Consider the following 18,983-nt stretch of genomic DNA (forward strand, 5'->3'; position numbering starts at 1 on the left):
GTGAGGGTCGCGGGGGGCGACCTGGGGTGCTCTCCGCGCCCGACTCCCGCGTCTTCTGCCGCACTGTGCACCCCTGTACGCAGGTTTGCCTGCGACCTGCCTTCGGGTGTCTTTCACGGTCACAGACGCGGCCGGCCTGCATCCCAGGACTGTTGGGGCCGGACTTCCGGGGAAGGAAGACAGCCCGGCGGCCTGGCCCCCGCCTCGCGCCCGCGCTCAGGCTTCCCGGCGGGGCCTCCCAAAGTAGGTGCACCTCGACCAAGAGTTAACGAGGAGAGGGTCTCCATCGGAGATTCCAAAGAGCTCAGTGAAAGGATCAACCCAATATAGCGTCGAGCACGCTTCATCATATCCCTTGTTCAGTCTTCCGGCCAGAAGCCACTTCCTCTTGCCTCCTCCAAGCTGTCAGCCACCACGCTGTCTCCGCCCCCTGCCTCATGTGCTTAGGAGTACGTCAGCCCTCACGTGCCAGGTGGATGCTGGATGCACACGTACACCCAAGCCTTTGCACAGATAACTTCTGTGTGAAAACACTGGTCCTCAGGTCAATAGAATGTATTGTTTTGAGTTCCAGAAGCATCAACCTGTCTTAGCTTTTAGCCCAGCAAGTGGTGTATCTTAGTGAATATTCCATGTGCACTTGGAAAAACTGTATTTCACTGTGGCTGGTGAAGTGTTTTATAAATGTCAATTAGGTTAAATTGGTTGAAATACCCATATTGATTTTCTGTCTACTTGTGAGAAAACTGGAAATTTCCAACAAAAACTGTGGATTTGTCTATTTTTCTTGATCTGTCAGTTTTATTTCATGTTTTTGAAGCTCTGATTAGAGGCATAAACATTCGGGATTACTATGTCTTTTTGATGAATTGATCCTCTTATCATTATTACATGTTCTCCTTGATCAGTGGTTAAATTTTGGTTTCTGAAACCTTTGATACTGTATAGCCCTTCACCTTTCTTATGAATAGCATTTACATGGTATATCTAATTCTGTCATTTTACTTATCTATGTCTATTTAAAGTGACAGCATGTAATTGGGTCTTGCTTTTTCAATTTATCCAGTTTGACAATCTCTGTCTCTTGATTGGAGTGTTTAGGCCATTCACATTTAATGTGATAATAGATATGGTGAAGTTTAAGTCTTGCTATTTGTTTTCTGTTTGTTCCATCTTTGCTCCTTTTTTTCCTCTTACCTTCTTTTGGATGATTTGAGTATTTTTAGGATTCTGTTTTTTCTCCATTGTTAGCTTATTTTATATACCTCTTGTTTTGTTCTTTTCAGTTCTGGGTTTACAATATGTATCTATGACATCACAGTCTACCTTCAGATAAAATTCTGCCACTTCAGGTATATTGTAAAAACCTCAGAATGACATACTTCCGTTTCCCCCTCCCACCTTTGTGCTATTGTAATCATGCTAATTGCTTTACTTTGTAACTCCCTGCTGTGCAGCTTGATAGGTACACTGCCCAGTTACTTTTGTGCTTTTTGGAAAGCAGTCTGGTAGTGTTGATTAAAAAAAAAATAAAAGTGCAAATATCCTTTGACAAAGCAATTCCATATCCTAGTAAAGCAAACAAGTTACAGAGTAATACCATCCCATGTTGTAAACAATAATCAGAAACATTTATTTACCTGAGCAGAGGAAGTTTCTGGAGACAATAATAGTAGCAAACACTAACAGCATCCTTACACTTACAAATTCATTGAATCCTCACAACAGCTTTGTAAAAAATACTGTCGTTAGTCCCATTCTACAGATGAGGAAACTGAGGCATAGAGGTTAATAACTTGCCCTAGGGTCACTTGCCGAAAAGTGAGAGAGCTGGGATTCAAGCCCTGGCTATCTGGCTCTGGAGTGTGAGTTCTGCCTTACTAAGCACGAATTTATTTTTCAGGTTTTAAAAAATTGAACTGTAGTTGATTTACAATATTTTGTTAGTTTCAGGTGTACAACAAAGAGATTCAGTTATATATATATTCTTTTTCAGATCCTTTTCCATTATAAGTTATTATAAGGTGTTGAATATAGTTCTCTGTGCTATACAGTAAATCCTTGTGGTTTATTTTATATACAGTGGTGTGTATCTGTCAATCTCATCCTCAAAATTTATCCCTCCTCCCCCTTTCCTCTTTGGTAACCATAAGTTTGTTTTCTATGTAAGTCTGTTTCTGTTTTGTAAATAAGTTCTTTTGTATCACTTTTTTAGATTCCACATATAAGCAATATATTTGTCTTTGTCTGATTAACTTCACTTAGTATGATAATCTCTAGTTCCATCCATGTTGCTGCAAATGGCATTATTTCATTCTTTTTTATGGCTGGGTACTATTCCATTGTGTGTGTGTGTATATGTATCTATATACATACAATATATATATCACATCTTCTTTATCCATTCATCTGTTGATGGACACTTAGGTTAAAGCACCTAATTTTTAACATTAGGTGAGTTCCAAAAGGAAAAGGAGAAACTGATAATTTTAACTTTTGATGTTCCTAAGCTATTTACACTGAGGAAAAAGTACTTTTACATTTTAACTGACAGGTCTGTAAATTTGGTAAACAGATGTTAAAACTCCAGATGAAGTAAGTACAGGAATGGTAAAAAATACAGATTAAAAAATATTTATCTGGCCTACTGTTGTCTTGAATGTGGAGACAGGCTTTCTGGAAACAGTAGTGTGTGAGATTATGATTTAGATAAAAGGAACTGACTTGTGGGAGAGGGTACTTTCACTGTGGCACTTTATGAGAAATACCAAGGGTTACTCCTGGCACATTTCCAACATCAACTCCTTTTTTTTTCAGAAAAGTTTAGGGGACTTAAAACTTCTGCTTGGAAAGCCCCAGAGGTGAGTGTGCTGATTTTGGAAGCACTCTGAACAACGGAATGTCCATGTTAACATATTAAATCTACTAAAACAAGTTTAATTGAAAAAAAATGAAAGTACTTTTAAACACTATATTTACAGAGCTATCACTCAGATAATTCAAATAGTTTATAAAGATTAATGTAGAATACATTTGTCATCAACAAGATCCATTAAAATGAGCTTGAGGACATTATCTTTCCTATATGAATAGCATTATTATGAGAAACATGGAAGTAAGTTAAATCAAATACTATCTTCCTCTATTAAGTGAAGGATGCATACACTGTAGCTAGAGATTGCTCATCATTTACAGAAACTAAGTGTTATTTAGGATTTTTATAAGCCCCATATTTATAGGCACATGTACAATTAAATTTTGGTTATATGTAATAAATGTAAAATTCATTTTAAATAATAGATGTTTTAACATTTATTAAAGGTAAACATTTCCAATTTTTAAAAAGTAATCGGGTGACAGTGAATTGTTTTATTTGTACTGGGGAAAAATAAAACACATTATACAAATACAGGCATCGTAGGTTTATTTGAAAATTATTTTACATGGATAATGCACACCTCACCCCGGAAATCCCCACTACTCCCCACTTCTGCAGGAACTGTTTAGTTTTCAGAATCAAAAAGGTAAAATAAAAATATGGGTATCATTTTTGCTTCTAGTGGATGGTTTGTAAGTATTATAGCATTACATTTTAATGGTCTTTATTTAGGCATCCGAAAATAGACACTATCTTGTTAATGAAATGCTTATGAATGTCCGCAAGAATGAGAATTAATCAGCTTATGTAATTTTTTTCACGTGGTGATACAAAATAGTTACTGGGCAGAGCTAAAGCAAACACTTAAAAAGCAAATTTATTAAGTAAACATAAGACTTCACGAGTCTTTCAGTAAAAGCTGACTAGTAAATACAAATGTTTTTATTACCTACCCTGTTATGGTTTGCTCCTCCACTCATCTTGCCTATAAAACTTTTAAAAGTAAACCATTGATAAATCAGTGTTCACTCACAGATAAATCAAGGTGCAATACTATCCCATAATGACACCCAAATATAATAGGAAATTTCCTATCTATGTTCGTAGAGAGATTGGCCTGTCGTTCCCTTTCTGAATTGGGTCTTGTCAAGTTTTGGTGTCAGGGTTTTGCTGGATAAGATTGAGGTATATGGAAGAACTTTGAAAGGGTGTATAAATGGTGTTATTTTTTTCCTTAAGTATTTGGTAGAATTCACCGATGAAGCCATTTGGGCATTGGGGTTTCTTTGTGGCATGGTTTTAAATTACAAGTTCACTGTATTTAATAGACATAGAACACAGAGATTTTCTATTTTTTTGTGTGTTGGTTTTGGTAAGTAGTTCATGTGTGTGTTTGTCTTTAAATAGGAATATGTTCATTCCATCTAATCTTTTAACTTTGCTGGTATACAGTCATTCATAAAATCTCCTAATTTTGATGTAGTGTTTGTAGGGGTTTCTTTTTAGTTTCTAATACTGGTAATTTATGCCTTCTCTTTTTCTTGGTTAGTCTTGCTAGGGTTTAATCAGAGTTCAATTAATTAGAATCAAATTTTTAGCTTTGTTCATCTTCCATATTGTATTTTGAGTTTTCTATTGTATTAATTTCTGATTTTATTGATTCTTCCACTTTGCAGTTCTTTTCAAACTTCTTGAAATTGAGATAATTGACCTTAAGCCTTTCTTCTTTTCTAATCTATGTATCTAAAGCTTATGTACAGCTCCCTCTAAGCATGGCTTTAGTTTTGTCTCACAAGCTTGATATTTTTGAATTTTCATCATTTAATAAAAATGTTTTCTAACCTTCATTACCCTTTCTTCCTTAACCTATGGTTTCTTTTGAAAGCACACTGCTTACATGTTCAACATTTGGCATTTTCTAGTTACCTTTTTGTTATTAATTTATAACTTAATTCCACTGTGGTCAGAGAACATATTCTGTAGGATTTCGGTTCTTTGAAACTTGTTGAGAAGATTTGCTCTGTGACACAGCGTATCGTCATTTGTTAAATGCTCCATGTACACTTGAAAATAAATGTGTATTTTGCAACTACAAGTCTTTTGCAACAGACTTCTTCATAAGATGATCAGGTCAAATTTATAATCGTGTTGTTCAAATCTTTCATGTCCTTCCTGATTTTTAAACTGCTTGTTCTCTGTCAGTTTCTGAGAGGAGTGGGTTAAGAACATTCAAAACTTCCACTATGATTATATGATGATTTTTCCTTTAGTTCTGTAATTGTTTACTTAATATATTTTGAAACCATTACATGCAAAAAAAAAAAAAGATTTAAAAAAATCATTCTATTCTTCCTGTCTACAAGCTTGACATTCTTTTAATGGTTACTTAAACTAGAGATTATAACATGCATCCTTAACTTGTTAAAGTCTAATGCAAAATAGTACTTTTATTATTTCCTGGGCAATGCAGGAAACTTAGACTGCTTTAACATCAATCACATCCCATCCCCACCTTGTGTTCTTTTTGTTGGGTATGTATATTTTAAATCCTATAAGACATTTTAAAATTTGCCCACATATTTATCTTTTTTATTGCTCCATATTCCTTTTTGCATCTCTAAGATGCCACCTAGGACCACTTTCCTTTGGCCTGAATAACGTTTTCTGGTTTTTCTTTGGTGTGAGTCTGCTGGTAAGAAATTCTGTTTTGGGGGCGTTTTTCTAGGGGGACAGTGTCTAAAAATATCTTAAATTGCCTTCATTTGAAGTTCTAGGGTGGCAGTTATTTTCTTTCAGCATTTGAAACATATAATTGCTTTGTTTTCTGTCGATAAGCCAACTATCAGTCTTGCAGTTGCTGCTTTTAAGATTTTCTCCTTGTATTTGCTTTCCAGCATGTTTACTATAACATATGTAGGCTTAGTTTTCTTTGAATCTATCCTGTTTGTAGTTCCTTGTCCTTCTTGATGTTGTTAGTTTGAGAAAATTTTTGGCCACTCTCTCTTCAAATAACATTTCTGCCCAATCTCTCTCATCTCCCCTTCTGCCCCATATGACTTTTACCCTCTTTCCTGTGTTTTGCATTAAAAAAAAAAAAAATCTGGGCTGCTTCCTGTTTCCGGTTCCACATGTAGAGAGCTTGGAAGTTGCTACTCTGTCCCAATGAGTAAAAAGCTGAACAAACTGAAAAATCAATAAATCTTCCTAAATCCATTTAAGAGAAGGGAGGTCACAGGGCACACCACTGCCCCCCACATTGGAGAGACTGACAGGCAAATACAGAGAATCACAAGTTACCAGAGCAGAAACTCACAAGCTGTAACCTCTGTGGGAACCAGGGCAGGGGTAGAAAAACCACAACTGTAATTGATCAATTGCTGGAGGCCCAGAGTGGACAAGCCTGAGAGTTAAAAACTCCAGGGGGACCCAGTCATAGAGGGGTCCCTACTCGTTTTTGAGTTTTACCTCCAGGAGCTTGACCAGGTTCTCACAGCAGATGTCAGAGAAAAATCTCCTGGGCTTCTGGCAGGGGGAGGGAAGAAGAAACAATTTTGAAATACACCAGAGTGCTCTGTTCTTCCTAACAAGGCCTGCCCTTAGAAAAACTAGTTAACCTCAGAGCCTAAGCTGCTGGGTATTATCAGAGCCTAACCTGGGGAAGGGAAATACCCAACTCCAGCCCACTATTGCCATTCTGTCCCACGTAAGAGGGGAGGAAAAAGCTGAGAAACACTTGCGAAGTTCGAAGTCCAGAGGCACAGGCTCACAAAGACCAAGACCTAATCACGGGACTCATTAGAATGTTTCTCTTCCCCTGTCACCTACCACTCCATTACTAAAGGCCTATTTATAACAGTTGCTCTTACGTAGTAGTCACATCTGGTTATCAGGAAAAAAACACAAGGCATACTAAAGACAAAAAACACAGTTTGAAGAGTCAGAGCAAGCATCAGAACCAGATATGGCAGGTATGCTGCGATAATCAGACTAGGAATTTAAAAACAACTATGATAAATATGCTAAGGGCTCTAATGGATAAAGTAGACAGCATGCAAGAACAGATGGGCAATGTAAGCAGAGAGACAGAAATCCCAGGAAAGAATGAAAAAGAAATGCTAGCGATAGAAACCACTGTACAGAAATTAAGAATGCCTTTGATGAGCCTATCAATAGGCTGAACATGGCTGAGGAAAGAATCTCTGAACTTGAGGATATAGCAGCAGAAACCTCAAAATTGAAGAGCAAACAGAAAAAGACTGAAAAAAAAACCCAACTACAAAAGTTATAACATATGTATAATGGAAATATCAGGAGAGAAGAAAGAGAGAAAGAAACAGAAGAAAAAATTGAACCAATAATGATGGAGGATTTTACCAAATTAATGTCAGATGCCCAACCACAGATCCAAGAAGCTCAGAGAACACCCATCAGGATAAATGCCATAAAAACTACATACAGGCTTATCATTTTCAAACTATAGAAAATCAAAGATAAAGAAAAATATCCTGAAAGAAGCCAGAGGAAAAAAAATCTTTGCTCTTTAGAGAAGCAGAGATAAGAACTATATCTGACTTCTCCTAAGGAATGGAGAGACATTTTTAAAATGTTGAGAAATAACTCACTAACCTAGGATTGTATAACCAGTGAAATTATCCTTCAAAAGTGAAGGAGAATTAAAGACTTTCTCAGGCAAACAAAAAGTGACGGTATTGTTGCCCGTAGGCCTGCCTTGCAAGAAGTGTTAAAAGAAGTTATTTAGAGAGAAGGAAAGTAACATAGGTCAGAAACTCAGATTTATATAAAGTAAGGCATTGAAGAAATAATAAGTGAAGGTAAAATAAAAACTTTTTTCTTATACTTAATCTAACAGATAAAGATTTTTCAAAATAATATCGACGATGTTTGCTTATGTATACATCATATACATATGTGTGCTTATGTATATATTATATATATTGCTTATGTATGCTTATATATAAGTGAAACGAATGACAGCAATGATACAAGGGATGGGAGGAATTAGGATTATTTTGTTAATATAGGGGACCCACACTACCCGTGAAGCATTCTAGTGTTATGTGAAAGTGGACTTGGATTAGCTGTAAACATATACCGGAAACTCTCAGAAAACCACTAAAATAAGTTAAAAAAAAAAAGAGGTAAAATTGATATGCTAAGAAAGGGAAGAAAATGAAATCATACAAAATGCTTAATCAAAACCACAAAAGGAAGAAAAAGAGTGGAAGACAAAAATATGAACAAAGCACAAGGACAACAAATAGAAAACAGTAACAAGTATGGTAGATATTAATCCAATTATATCAATAATCATTTTGTTTTTTTAAACATTTATTTATTTATTTTGGCTGCACCGGGTCTTAGCTGCAGCGTGCAGGATCTTTGTTGCGGCATGCAGGATGTTTAGTTGCAGCATGTGCGATCTTTTAGTTGCCGCCCGCAGACTCTTAGTTGTGGCACACGAACTCTTAGTTGTGGCATGCATACTCTTAGTTGCGGCATATGAACTATTACTTGCAGCATGCATGAGGGATCTAGTTCCCCAACCAGGGATCAAACCCAGGCCCCCTGCATTGGGAGCACAGAATCTTACTCACTGCACCACCAGGGAAGTCCCTCAATAATCACTTTAAACATCAATGGTTTAAAGGTACCAATCAAAAGAGATTGTTGGAGTGGATCAAAAACCAAGACCTAACTATATGTTGTCTACAAGAAATCCATTTTAAATATAAAGACACATGATTAAAAGTAAATGGATGGAGAAAGATATGCCATGTTAACACTAATAAAAAGAAAGTGAGAGTAGCTATATTAATTTCAGGCAGAGCAGATTTCGGACAAAGGAAACTTTGTCTGGGATAAAGAGGGGCATTACATAATGATAAAGAGTCAGTTCTCCAAGAAGATATAACAATCCTTAAAGTGTATGTGCCTAATAACAAAGCATCAAAATACATGAGGCAAAAACTGATAGAACTGCTAGAAGAAATAGATTAATCCACTACTATAGTTGCACACTTCAACACACCTCCCTCAAAATGGACAGATTTAGGAGGCATAAGAATCAATAAGAGCATGGTTGAACTCAACAACACCATCAATTAACTGGGTATAATTGACATCTGTAGGCTACTTCATTCAACAACAGCAGAAAACACATTTTTCTCAAGCTCACATGGAACATTCACCAATATAAACCATATTCTGGGACATAAAACATATCTTAACAAATTTTAAAGAAGTTAGATGTATCTGTTCTCAGACCACAATGGAATTAAACTAGAAATCAGTAAAAGAAAGATAACTGGAAAATCCCAAAATACGTGGAGACTAAACAACTTCTAAATAACATATGGGCCAAAGAAGAAACCTCAAGAGAAATTTTAAAATATTTTGAACTAAATGAAAATGAAAATAAAATTTATCAAAATTTGTGGGATGCAGCATTAAGCAGTGCTAAGTGGGACACTTACAACCTTGAATCCATATATTAGAAAAGAAGATATAAAATCAGTCATCTAAGCTTCCACCTTAGGAAACTAGAAAAAGAAGTGCAAATTCAATCCAAAGAAGTAGAAAAAAAGAAATTATAGGGGTTAGAGCTGAAATCATTGAAATTGAAAATAGGAAATCAATAGAGAAAAATCAACAAAACCAAAAGCTGATTCTTTGAAAAGATCAATGAAACCAATAATCCTCAAACCAGGAAAGAGAGAGACAAAGAAAGAGAGAAGACACAAATTACTATTATCAGAAATGAAAGAGGGGACATCACTACAGATCCCATGGACATTAAAAAGATAATAAAGGAATACTGTAAACAACTTTATGCCCACAAATTTGATAGCCTAGATGAAATGGATCAGTTCCTTGAAAGACACAATTTGCCAAAACTCATCCAAGATACAATCTGAATAGGCCTATGTCCATTAAAGAAACTGAATCAATAGTTAATAACCTTTCAAAACAGAAAGTACTAGTCCCACATGGGTTCACTGGTGAATTCTTACCAAACATTTAGAGAAGATATTGTATCAATTCTCTGCCACCTCTTTCAGAAGATAGAAACAGAGAGAATACTTCCTAACTCATTCTATGAGGCCAATGTTACCCTAATACCAAAACTAAACAAAGACATTACAAGAAAAGAAAACTACAGACCAATATCTCTCATGCACACAGACATAAAAATCCTCAACAAAATATTAGCAAATGGAATCCAACAATGTATAAAAAGAATTATGCACCACAACCAAGTGGGATTCATCTTAGGTATGAGAGGCTGACTCAACATTTGAAAATCAATTATGTAAATCCATCACATTCACAGGCTAAAGAAGAAAAACCACATGATCATATCAATAAACGCAGAAGAAAACACTTGACAAGATCCAACACCTATTTATGATAAAAACTCAGTAACCTAGGAATAGAAGAGGAACATCCTCAGCTTTATAAAGAATATCTACGAAAACCCTAGCTAGCATACTTCATGGTGAGTAACTTGAAGTTTTGCCACTATCAGGAACATTTTGACTTTCAGAGAGTACAGGTGCCCAATGGACCCATTTTCTCAGAGACTGTCAGTCTACTGCATTTCACAAACCCACTTACCTCACTCATCAGAAGCCCAAGCTTTTTCTGACCTGAGCTCTTACCCCTGAGCCACTCTGAACATTCCTTAAAGTTACTTAATCTCTAACCCTTCCCCACCACCCACTGGGCACATGGGAACTCATGGTGACTTCAACTTTCTTATCTACCTCCTCAACCTCTTCTCTTGAAGAGTCTCTTGTTCATCTTATACTAACTGAAAGCTGACTACCCCTAAGACATCACCTTCCCTGCTATTCTTTAAAGTGGAGGCTTTTCAATTTTGTTCCCACAAACCTCTGTACTTTAAAGGCTGGAGGTAGAACAGGTATATTATTTGCTTTCCATTTCTACTCTCAAAGGAAGTATCTTTCCAGTTTACTTACATATTTACTTTACTGAGACCCATCCCTCAGATTATTTATTTCCCCCCTCATTCCAGTATCTCATTTTCCCCCTTTCCCAGTTTAGTCTATGGTCCATCACTGTAATCATTTCTTTGCAAGAGCTTTAATGTCCTTGTCTTTTCTCCTCCTCTTATGCATCTAGAAAAACCAAGACATGGTTATACTTTATTTTGTGTATCTTCACATCTGCTCCTGAACAGTTAATTTTGTCTGGAAGAAACAAACAAAAAAATAACCCCACAATTGTGTTAACTGTCTTTCTTTAAATTCATAATTACTATTCTAAAATGGGCTTTCAAAATTGCTTGGCAATCCTACAATTCCCTCAATTCACTCTGCCATTCTTGGAGACAACCATTTCTACCTTCTTTCTCCTCAAACCTCCAATACTTTCCACATGACAGCCAAGCTAACATCTTTGCTTCATACTTCACTGAGAAGAAATTGAATGGAAACCCCCAAACCTTCCCACCACTAAATCTACCAAATTACCTCCAAGTGTATCTATTCTCTGCTTTCTCTCCAATTACAGAAGAGGCCAGGCTGCATTTGTGCTCTGAATCTCACCCCCTCTTGCCTTCTCAAGGATTTCACTCTTGCAGTTGTTGCCTGTTGTTGCTGTTGCATCATCACTATCTCTCAATTTACTGGCTTATTCTCACCAGCATATGAAGAGGATCTAACTTCTTATGTTAAAAAACTTACCTACGTGACCTCATGTTCCTTTCTAGCTACCAGTACTTCTGCTCCCCTTTATGGCAACATTTCTTGAAAGAGCTGTCATCTCTAGTCATTGTCTCTCTTTAGCCCACTCCAATAAGGCTTCTATTTCCACCAATCCACTGAAACTACTATTGAAGTCATCAGTGACTTTAATCTTCCACCAGATTTCAGATCCATCCTCATCCTGACTGCTGAGTAGCAATTGACCCTCCTTGGAACACTCTTCTCTTGGCTTCCAAGATGCCACACTTTCTTGGTTTCCCTCCTACCTCACTCCTCTTGAACCTCTTAGTAGTTCCTCTTGCTCTGCTGAATTTCCAAATATGGGAGTGTCCCAGACTTGGATACTCTTCTCCACGGTTACTCTCTCCCCAGGGCCATCTCATTTACTTCCATGGATTTAGTCAAATATTGTTGACTCCATAATCTATATTTTCAACCCTGACCTCTGTTGAGATCCAGACCTGTATAGCTAACTTTTTGATATTTAGACAGGTAACTCTCAGACATCTCCAATTTGACACATCTAAAACAAAATTGTAGATTCGCTCCAAAACTTGTTCTTTACCTTACTTCCTTACTATTGTTATCACTCATTATTTATTCAAATTATTTCAGACAGAAATCTCAGTGACATCTTGGTTTTTCTCTTTCCCTCACTCTTCATACCCAACCTGTCATGCCAATTATACTTTCAAAATATATCTCAGGGACTTCGCTGGTGGCGCAGAGGTTAAGAATCTGCCTGCCAATGCAGGGAACATAGGCTCGAGCCCTGGTCCGGGAAGATCCCACATGCCGTGGACCAACTAAGCCCTAAAGCCACAACTACTGAGCCTGTGCTCTAGAGCCCATGCTCTGCAACAAGAGAAGCCACCGCAATGAGAAGCCCGTGCACCGCAATGAAGAGTAGCCCCCGCTCGCCGCAACTAAAGAAAGCCCGCGCGCAGCAACTAAGAACCAACACAGCCAAAAAAAAAAACAAAAAGTGTATATATATATATCTCAGATCTGCCTTTTTCCCTCCATTTCTGTCCAAGCTGCCATCATCTCTTGCTTAGATTGCTGCATTAGCTTGTCTGCAGCCTAGACTCATACCCTTTTCCAAAGCATTCTTACAAAGCATATCTAATCGAAATGTAAATTGGATCAAGTCATTCTACTACTTCAACTATGCAAAGGCTTCCCTTTCTAACTTCTAACCATAGTGTTCAAGGCCTTCTGTGATCTGGCTATACCCCTCTCCAATTTCAGCTTTTGATACTCCATCTCATTTCAAAATGCTCCAGCCACACTGGCCTTCTTTTTCCAGTTCCTTAAATACACCAAGGCTTATGCATATACTGCTCTTTCTTCTCTTCCTCTTTCCAAATAGTTAAAGCCCATTCTTCCTAGTTTTCAGGTACAATGTCACCTTAAAGAGGCCTTCCAAAGTAATCACCCTAATTAAGGTAAGTCCTCCTCAGCCCTTCCCTCTCAACCTGTTTGTTTCCTTGCCTGGCTGCAAGCTCTGTTCTCTGTTGGTCTCGTTCATTGCATCCCATGCCTAGCACAACATAGGTACTCCATAAATAATACACAGGTTGAATGGTGAATGACTTTATAATCCTTAGAAAGGGGTGGTTTCCCTACATTTACAAATGGCTTAGGAAACATGGTAAGGTTTGTTGTTAAAGGCACTGCCCAGGGAGCCAGAGATATGAATACAAGCTCCGAGAGCTTTTTAGGCCATATGCACCTGGCACAGCTCTTAATCTGCACTTTTATTTACCCATATTTTCTACCTTGGAAATAAATAAGGACATTAAGAGAAACAGTCAGATACTTTGCTGAGCTCCAATGCACAAGACTACACAATTCTCCTGATCAAAATATAATGGCTCTATGAAAAGGACATTAGGTTAGTTCAGAATGTGGTCTCAGTAAACTCATACTGTTTTGGGGACTTCTGATTATCCTCATAATCACTCTTTTCATCTAATTAGAAAACTTGCATAGAATTGGTATCAAGCTCAACAATTCATTAATTCATTCAATCAATATTTGTTGAGTACCTACCATATACCATTCTTCAAGTACTGGAGAGACACTGGTTGAAAAGGATAGACGACATTTTCTCTTATGGAGCTGAGTCTAGTGAGAGAGACGGACAGTAAAAAATAAGAAAATGAGTGCTGGTAAGAATCATGAAAAAGATAAACCAGGCTGATTAGGGAATTACAACGGTTACTTTGAATTGGGTGGTCAGAAAGGGCCAACTTGAAGAGGCTTTATATAAATTGAGAACTAGATGGGAATCCACATTTTTAAAATCTACTGGCTTCTCATTTTTAAAATCAGGACATTTGTTCATCTCTAGTCTTCTCACCTCTTCATAATTTCTTGAGGATGATTACAATATTAAGTGTTTCTGTAGTATGACAAAGAAAGCAAAATGGTCTCTAAATTTGATATGTAGCATTTACCTCCTTATGAAGACTTTTGTAGCTTCAGCAAGAAACCTGAATTCTTTTTTTTTATTGGTCCATGGTTAACGGAAGGATTTCCTTCTCTTAGATAACAGTAGATTTATTTACAGCCAATTATTTTCAAGAAATGACGGTTCTTATTTTGCTTTCCTCAGTATGAAAACTTTAGTTGCAAAGAGCCTGGAATTTCAAACTACATGTCAAAGCTAGTTACTATAAGAATAAAATGTATACTAACAGACAACAGTGGGGATGCAGAGGGTAAAACTTTTTCAAAACCTAAACAATTTATGTAATGGAAAACGAATCTATCAAATTAATTTATTTGGGTCTTTGAAAAAATTTTAATTTAATCACAAGTTTTAGTAAATACAGAGCAAAAAAAAATTTTTTTTTGGCTTCACTGCACAGCACGTGGGAGCTTAATTCCTTGACCAGGGATTGAACTCGCGCCCCCTACAGTGGAAGCACAGAGTCTTAACCACTGGACTGCCAGGGAAGTCCCTAAAGAGCAAATTTACCTTACTAGTCTTCACTAGGTTGGAGACTCTGGGAGAGGTCAAAGTAGGCCAAAGTAACCATCAAAAGTAGTTTCTGCCTCTTCTACTGCAGTATTAGATAAATCATGCCTGGCATGGTAACCTGTGCACTTACTAGAAAACAAAAGCATGAGGGAGGGGGTTATCCACACTTTAGTGATTCAGTAATTTAAAATTTAAAATTTCACTTTGACCTTTCATAAAACTTCAGAAGTGCTAAAACACTTTCAGGTTTACTATTATGTAATTTTCATAAAGTCTTCTGAGGAATAGAAAGCATATTATTATTTTCATTCTCTTTGATGGTAAGACAAAAGAATTTGTTAGAAAGGTGACTATATTTATAAAATCCATATAAAAATAAATTAGGAAATGATTTACATTATTAAAGCATTCATTATAAGTTTGTTATTTGATACATGACGGACAGCTTACAAACAGAGAAAGATAAAAATTTAAAGAACTGTCAAGTAATTGTCAGAAATAAAGATTAAGCATCTATGAAATCATAAAGTCAATGAGAAATTATTAGTACTATCCAACAATGCATATTTCATATAGAGATATTTATAATATTTCCAGCTTTTTTGAAAATCCGTATCTAAAAATATCCAAGGTTGCAAATGCCAACAGTTCAAGAGAGGGTTGCTTTTCCACCAAGATAGTAGTTTAAAATTTTAAAAAGCAGACTGCTATCAACAAATGACAACCCTAAATAACATTACTGACAAAGAATTTAATACCTATAATGACACAAAATGGTAGTTTACAGACAACATAAATATTGCTACATTAAAGTCCCTCAAGAAATCTATTCATGAAATGATCTAATTGAAATAAATATAATGGAGTCATCTTTAACGAAATAAAAGGAATTAAAATAGTAAAACAGGACTTCCCCGGTGGTGCAGTGGTTAAGAATCCACCTGCCAATTCAGGGGATACGGGTTCGAACCCGTGGTCCAGGAAGATCCCACGTGCCGCAGAGCAACTAAGCCCGTGTGCCACAACTACTGATGTCCGTGCGCTCTAGAGCCTGCAAGCCACAACTACTGAAGCCTGCGCGCCTAGAGCCCGTACTGTGCAACAAGAGAAGCCACTGCAATGAGAAGCCAGCGCACCTCAACGAAGAGTAGCCCCCACTCGCCGCAACTAGAAAAAGCCCGCGCGCAAACAGTCCTCTAATATAGACATGCTTTGAACAGAACTTTCCAGATATTACTGAAGACTCTTTGGAGAAAAGCAAATAATTTACATTCCTCACCACACTGAACTGAAGGAATTATTTATATGCTATCAAAAACACATAATAAACTTTTAAAATACTGTGGTAAGTTTATATTAACTATTGTGTACTTTATGATTGGTATGCTCTTACAGTGAATGGAACTTTTTATTTTAAGATTTTTTAAAATACGCAAACAAAGTAAAACATAAAGAAGGCAATCAACACAAAGTTTCCTGTAGTTAGTCCTGAAGGAAAAATAGGAATGATGAGATGTGGCACTCTCAGATTGTGATTAGAACACAGACTCCACAGATGAAATGCATACAGAGCATCCTTATGTAGTATAAAAATAGTCTAAAATCCAATTATTTTACCAATATGCAGATACATTTACTATTTTTGATTAGTAGCATATAGCTTTAACATATTATTTTTAAACATACAGAAATAAAATAGTAACAAACCAAGAACACTGCAACGTTACATTACAACTTTCAAACAAGTCTATTCATATGAAAGGCTAAATTTATTTCACAGTTTGCTTGTAAGAGAGTTAACAACCAAAATAAAGTTGGAATATTGTTACCTGGACAATCTGGAGAATTTTAGGAATTAGAGTAGCCAATTATAAAGCTCTTTAAATATACATTATTTACACAAAAAGTAGTTACGAAATTGGTAATCAGCACAAAATGTTAGCGGCAGTTGGCTATCACTGTTCAAAGATCAACAAGGTAGGTCTAGACAAAGTTATGTCCTTAAAGGTCAAATAATGGTCTAAAATAGTTTATGTTAAAAATCAGGGTCATGAAAAGACAATTCAGCCCACACTGATTTCACCTCCCTAAATTTTAGTTCAGAGACTATTTGAACCAATTTTTTTTTTTTTTTCTGTAAGAAAAGGAAGTTTGATAGCACCTTGAATTGATATCCCATTAAAATTACTTAAATTACTCACAATTTCATTCAGGTTGTAAGTCAATCTGATGTTTAGCAAAGTAATCTTTCAAAAGGTGCACTGATGGAAACAAATGAAGGTCAAGGATACTATGCATAGAGAGGTAGACAGTGCTACTACTCAAGCATCGCTCTTGGAATAATTCAGCAAAATTGTTAACTATGGCACTTCTGGATTTCTGAAAAATTTTAGTCTCTGGCTTGCTTTGGAGCATAATTTCAAATTAACTTTTCATTACTTTGCAAACTTAACTTTAATTTGTATCACTTTTACTTCTGTTTAAAAAGAGTGAGGATGGGAGTTTTACAGCTTGTTTTGGAAGAACACACGCAGTTTCAGTGATTAGTGACTGTCTTGTGTTTAAAGAATCCATATTTTACCATAAAAATCAATGTGAAAATAAATGGGAAGTCTTACTGACATTAATATATTTAACAGCATAATAAGGGGGACTCACTTGAGATATACTGTGTATCTTGCTAGCTGGTGCCTTTCCAAAAAAACCATTAGCATTTAGATAAATGGAGTCACAAATTAATAAAAATTATCACATTAAAAATATATTATATTTATTCACCAGGTAATAAACATACTAATTCTACTACAGTTCAAAGCAAATAAGAATTTAAACATTTTTTCTTTAAATCACCTCGGAAATGTATTAATTTTATACAACATCTTTTTTTAGTAAAAGTAAACTAAAATAGGTAATTTATATAGCTTATATTCTTAAAATAAAATATATTTTAATGAACATACACTTTCTCATTTCATTTTGCTTGGATGTAGGATATAGTGTTTCAAAATGAAAATAAACACACATAGTAAAAACCAAAACCAAAACAAGTATGCAAAAACATTTTATTTATAATAGATCAACATTTTTGACATGAAAGGTAGCCACTTTCAATTTCTCAGGAATGCCTAGAATCCAACAGTTTCCGTAAAGACTAGTTACTTAACAATTATTTCACTGTAGGTAAAAGAAATAATTTCAGAATAAACTTTTTAAATGGCTTTGCCTATGGCAACTTATTTTATAAGCTTTAATATGTGGTAAGCTAGCTTTCCCGGGAAGTGAATATAATCCACCTATGTTCCAAGTGTATTAAACCAGTTTATACAACAAACATGACAATCACCCATTTGTATCAGCTGTGCTCAAAAGAGAATTCTCTTTACCAAAATATGCATTTTTCAAAAAGGCCTCACATTAACCCCTTAAACCAACCACCTCCCTTCTATGTCCAGGACCACTCTTTTCTACTTCAAGTTGCGTTACTTTAAAGACAACTGTCAAATTCCAGTGGAACGGTACACTAACTTAAGACTCTGTAATATATATCAAACACAAGAATAGTCACTGACTTTAAGGGACAAGGTGATGACTAACCAGTAATAATTTAGCCAATGTCATTTTTAGTTTAGAGGGAAAAAAGCAGCCCCCAAATGTCCTGAACTTTTCTGTACTTCTCTGTAACACACAGAATGAAAAGATAATCTCTGAAATTAAAATCATTAGAAAACATCTTAATAAAATGTTTTATGTAAATAGGTGTTAAATATTAGATTCAAACCATTATTTTCTTCTGTATTTCGGTTTGGGAAAAAATGTCACAATTGTTAGGTCTTCTTACTTAAATTTAGTTTTGAGAATTTAAATCTACTACACACCAGTATGTAAAATTCACCTTGGTTAACCACTCCCCATGCTTCTGTGCTGGGTTTCCTCAGGTAAGTCCATTATATGCATGTAAGTGATGGGGAGGTTTAAATAGCACTTAAAGAATATTCATGAGAGTGCTGAAATATTGAAAGTTTCATTATTATCTACTTACTGTAGGATTTGCAATTCAAATTCATTGCAGTATTATAAACACTGTGTGAATGGAATGCACACAATTCCTACAGACACACAAACTGAAGTCCAAAAGGCACAGAGTAATGCTGGTGGCTCTTTCTAGTCAGTTAAGAAACAATAAAAAGTCTGCATTATTCTTTCATAATTTAAATACGTAAGTAATCTCCACTTTTATTACTTTATAACAATGACTGCAAATTTACATTATTTTAAGTACCACTGTAATAGCTTAGTGTATCATACAGATATTTGCTAATATCCCATCCAAAAATTAAAAAAAAACCATATATATATATATATATATATA

General features: G+C 35.8%; 1 long non-coding RNA gene across 1 annotated transcript; it reads right to left on the bottom strand.

The window, feature by feature from the left end:
- Nucleotides 1-10,587: 10,587 nt before the first annotated feature.
- Nucleotides 10,588-14,719, bottom strand: LOC112406189 (uncharacterized). Its single transcript, XR_003004502.1, has 4 exons — nucleotides 14,612-14,719; nucleotides 14,088-14,270; nucleotides 13,681-13,755; nucleotides 10,588-11,109 (listed from the first exon to the last, which is right to left on the bottom strand). It is a non-coding gene; the product is annotated as an uncharacterized LOC112406189 (long non-coding RNA).
- Nucleotides 14,720-18,983: the final 4,264 nt, after the last annotated feature.

Source organism: Neophocaena asiaeorientalis, unplaced genomic scaffold (genome assembly GCF_003031525.2).
Source record: "Neophocaena asiaeorientalis asiaeorientalis breed wild unplaced genomic scaffold, Neophocaena_asiaeorientalis_V1.1 scaffold124, whole genome shotgun sequence".
In the NCBI taxonomy this organism is placed as follows: domain Eukaryota; kingdom Metazoa; phylum Chordata; class Mammalia; order Artiodactyla; family Phocoenidae; genus Neophocaena; species Neophocaena asiaeorientalis.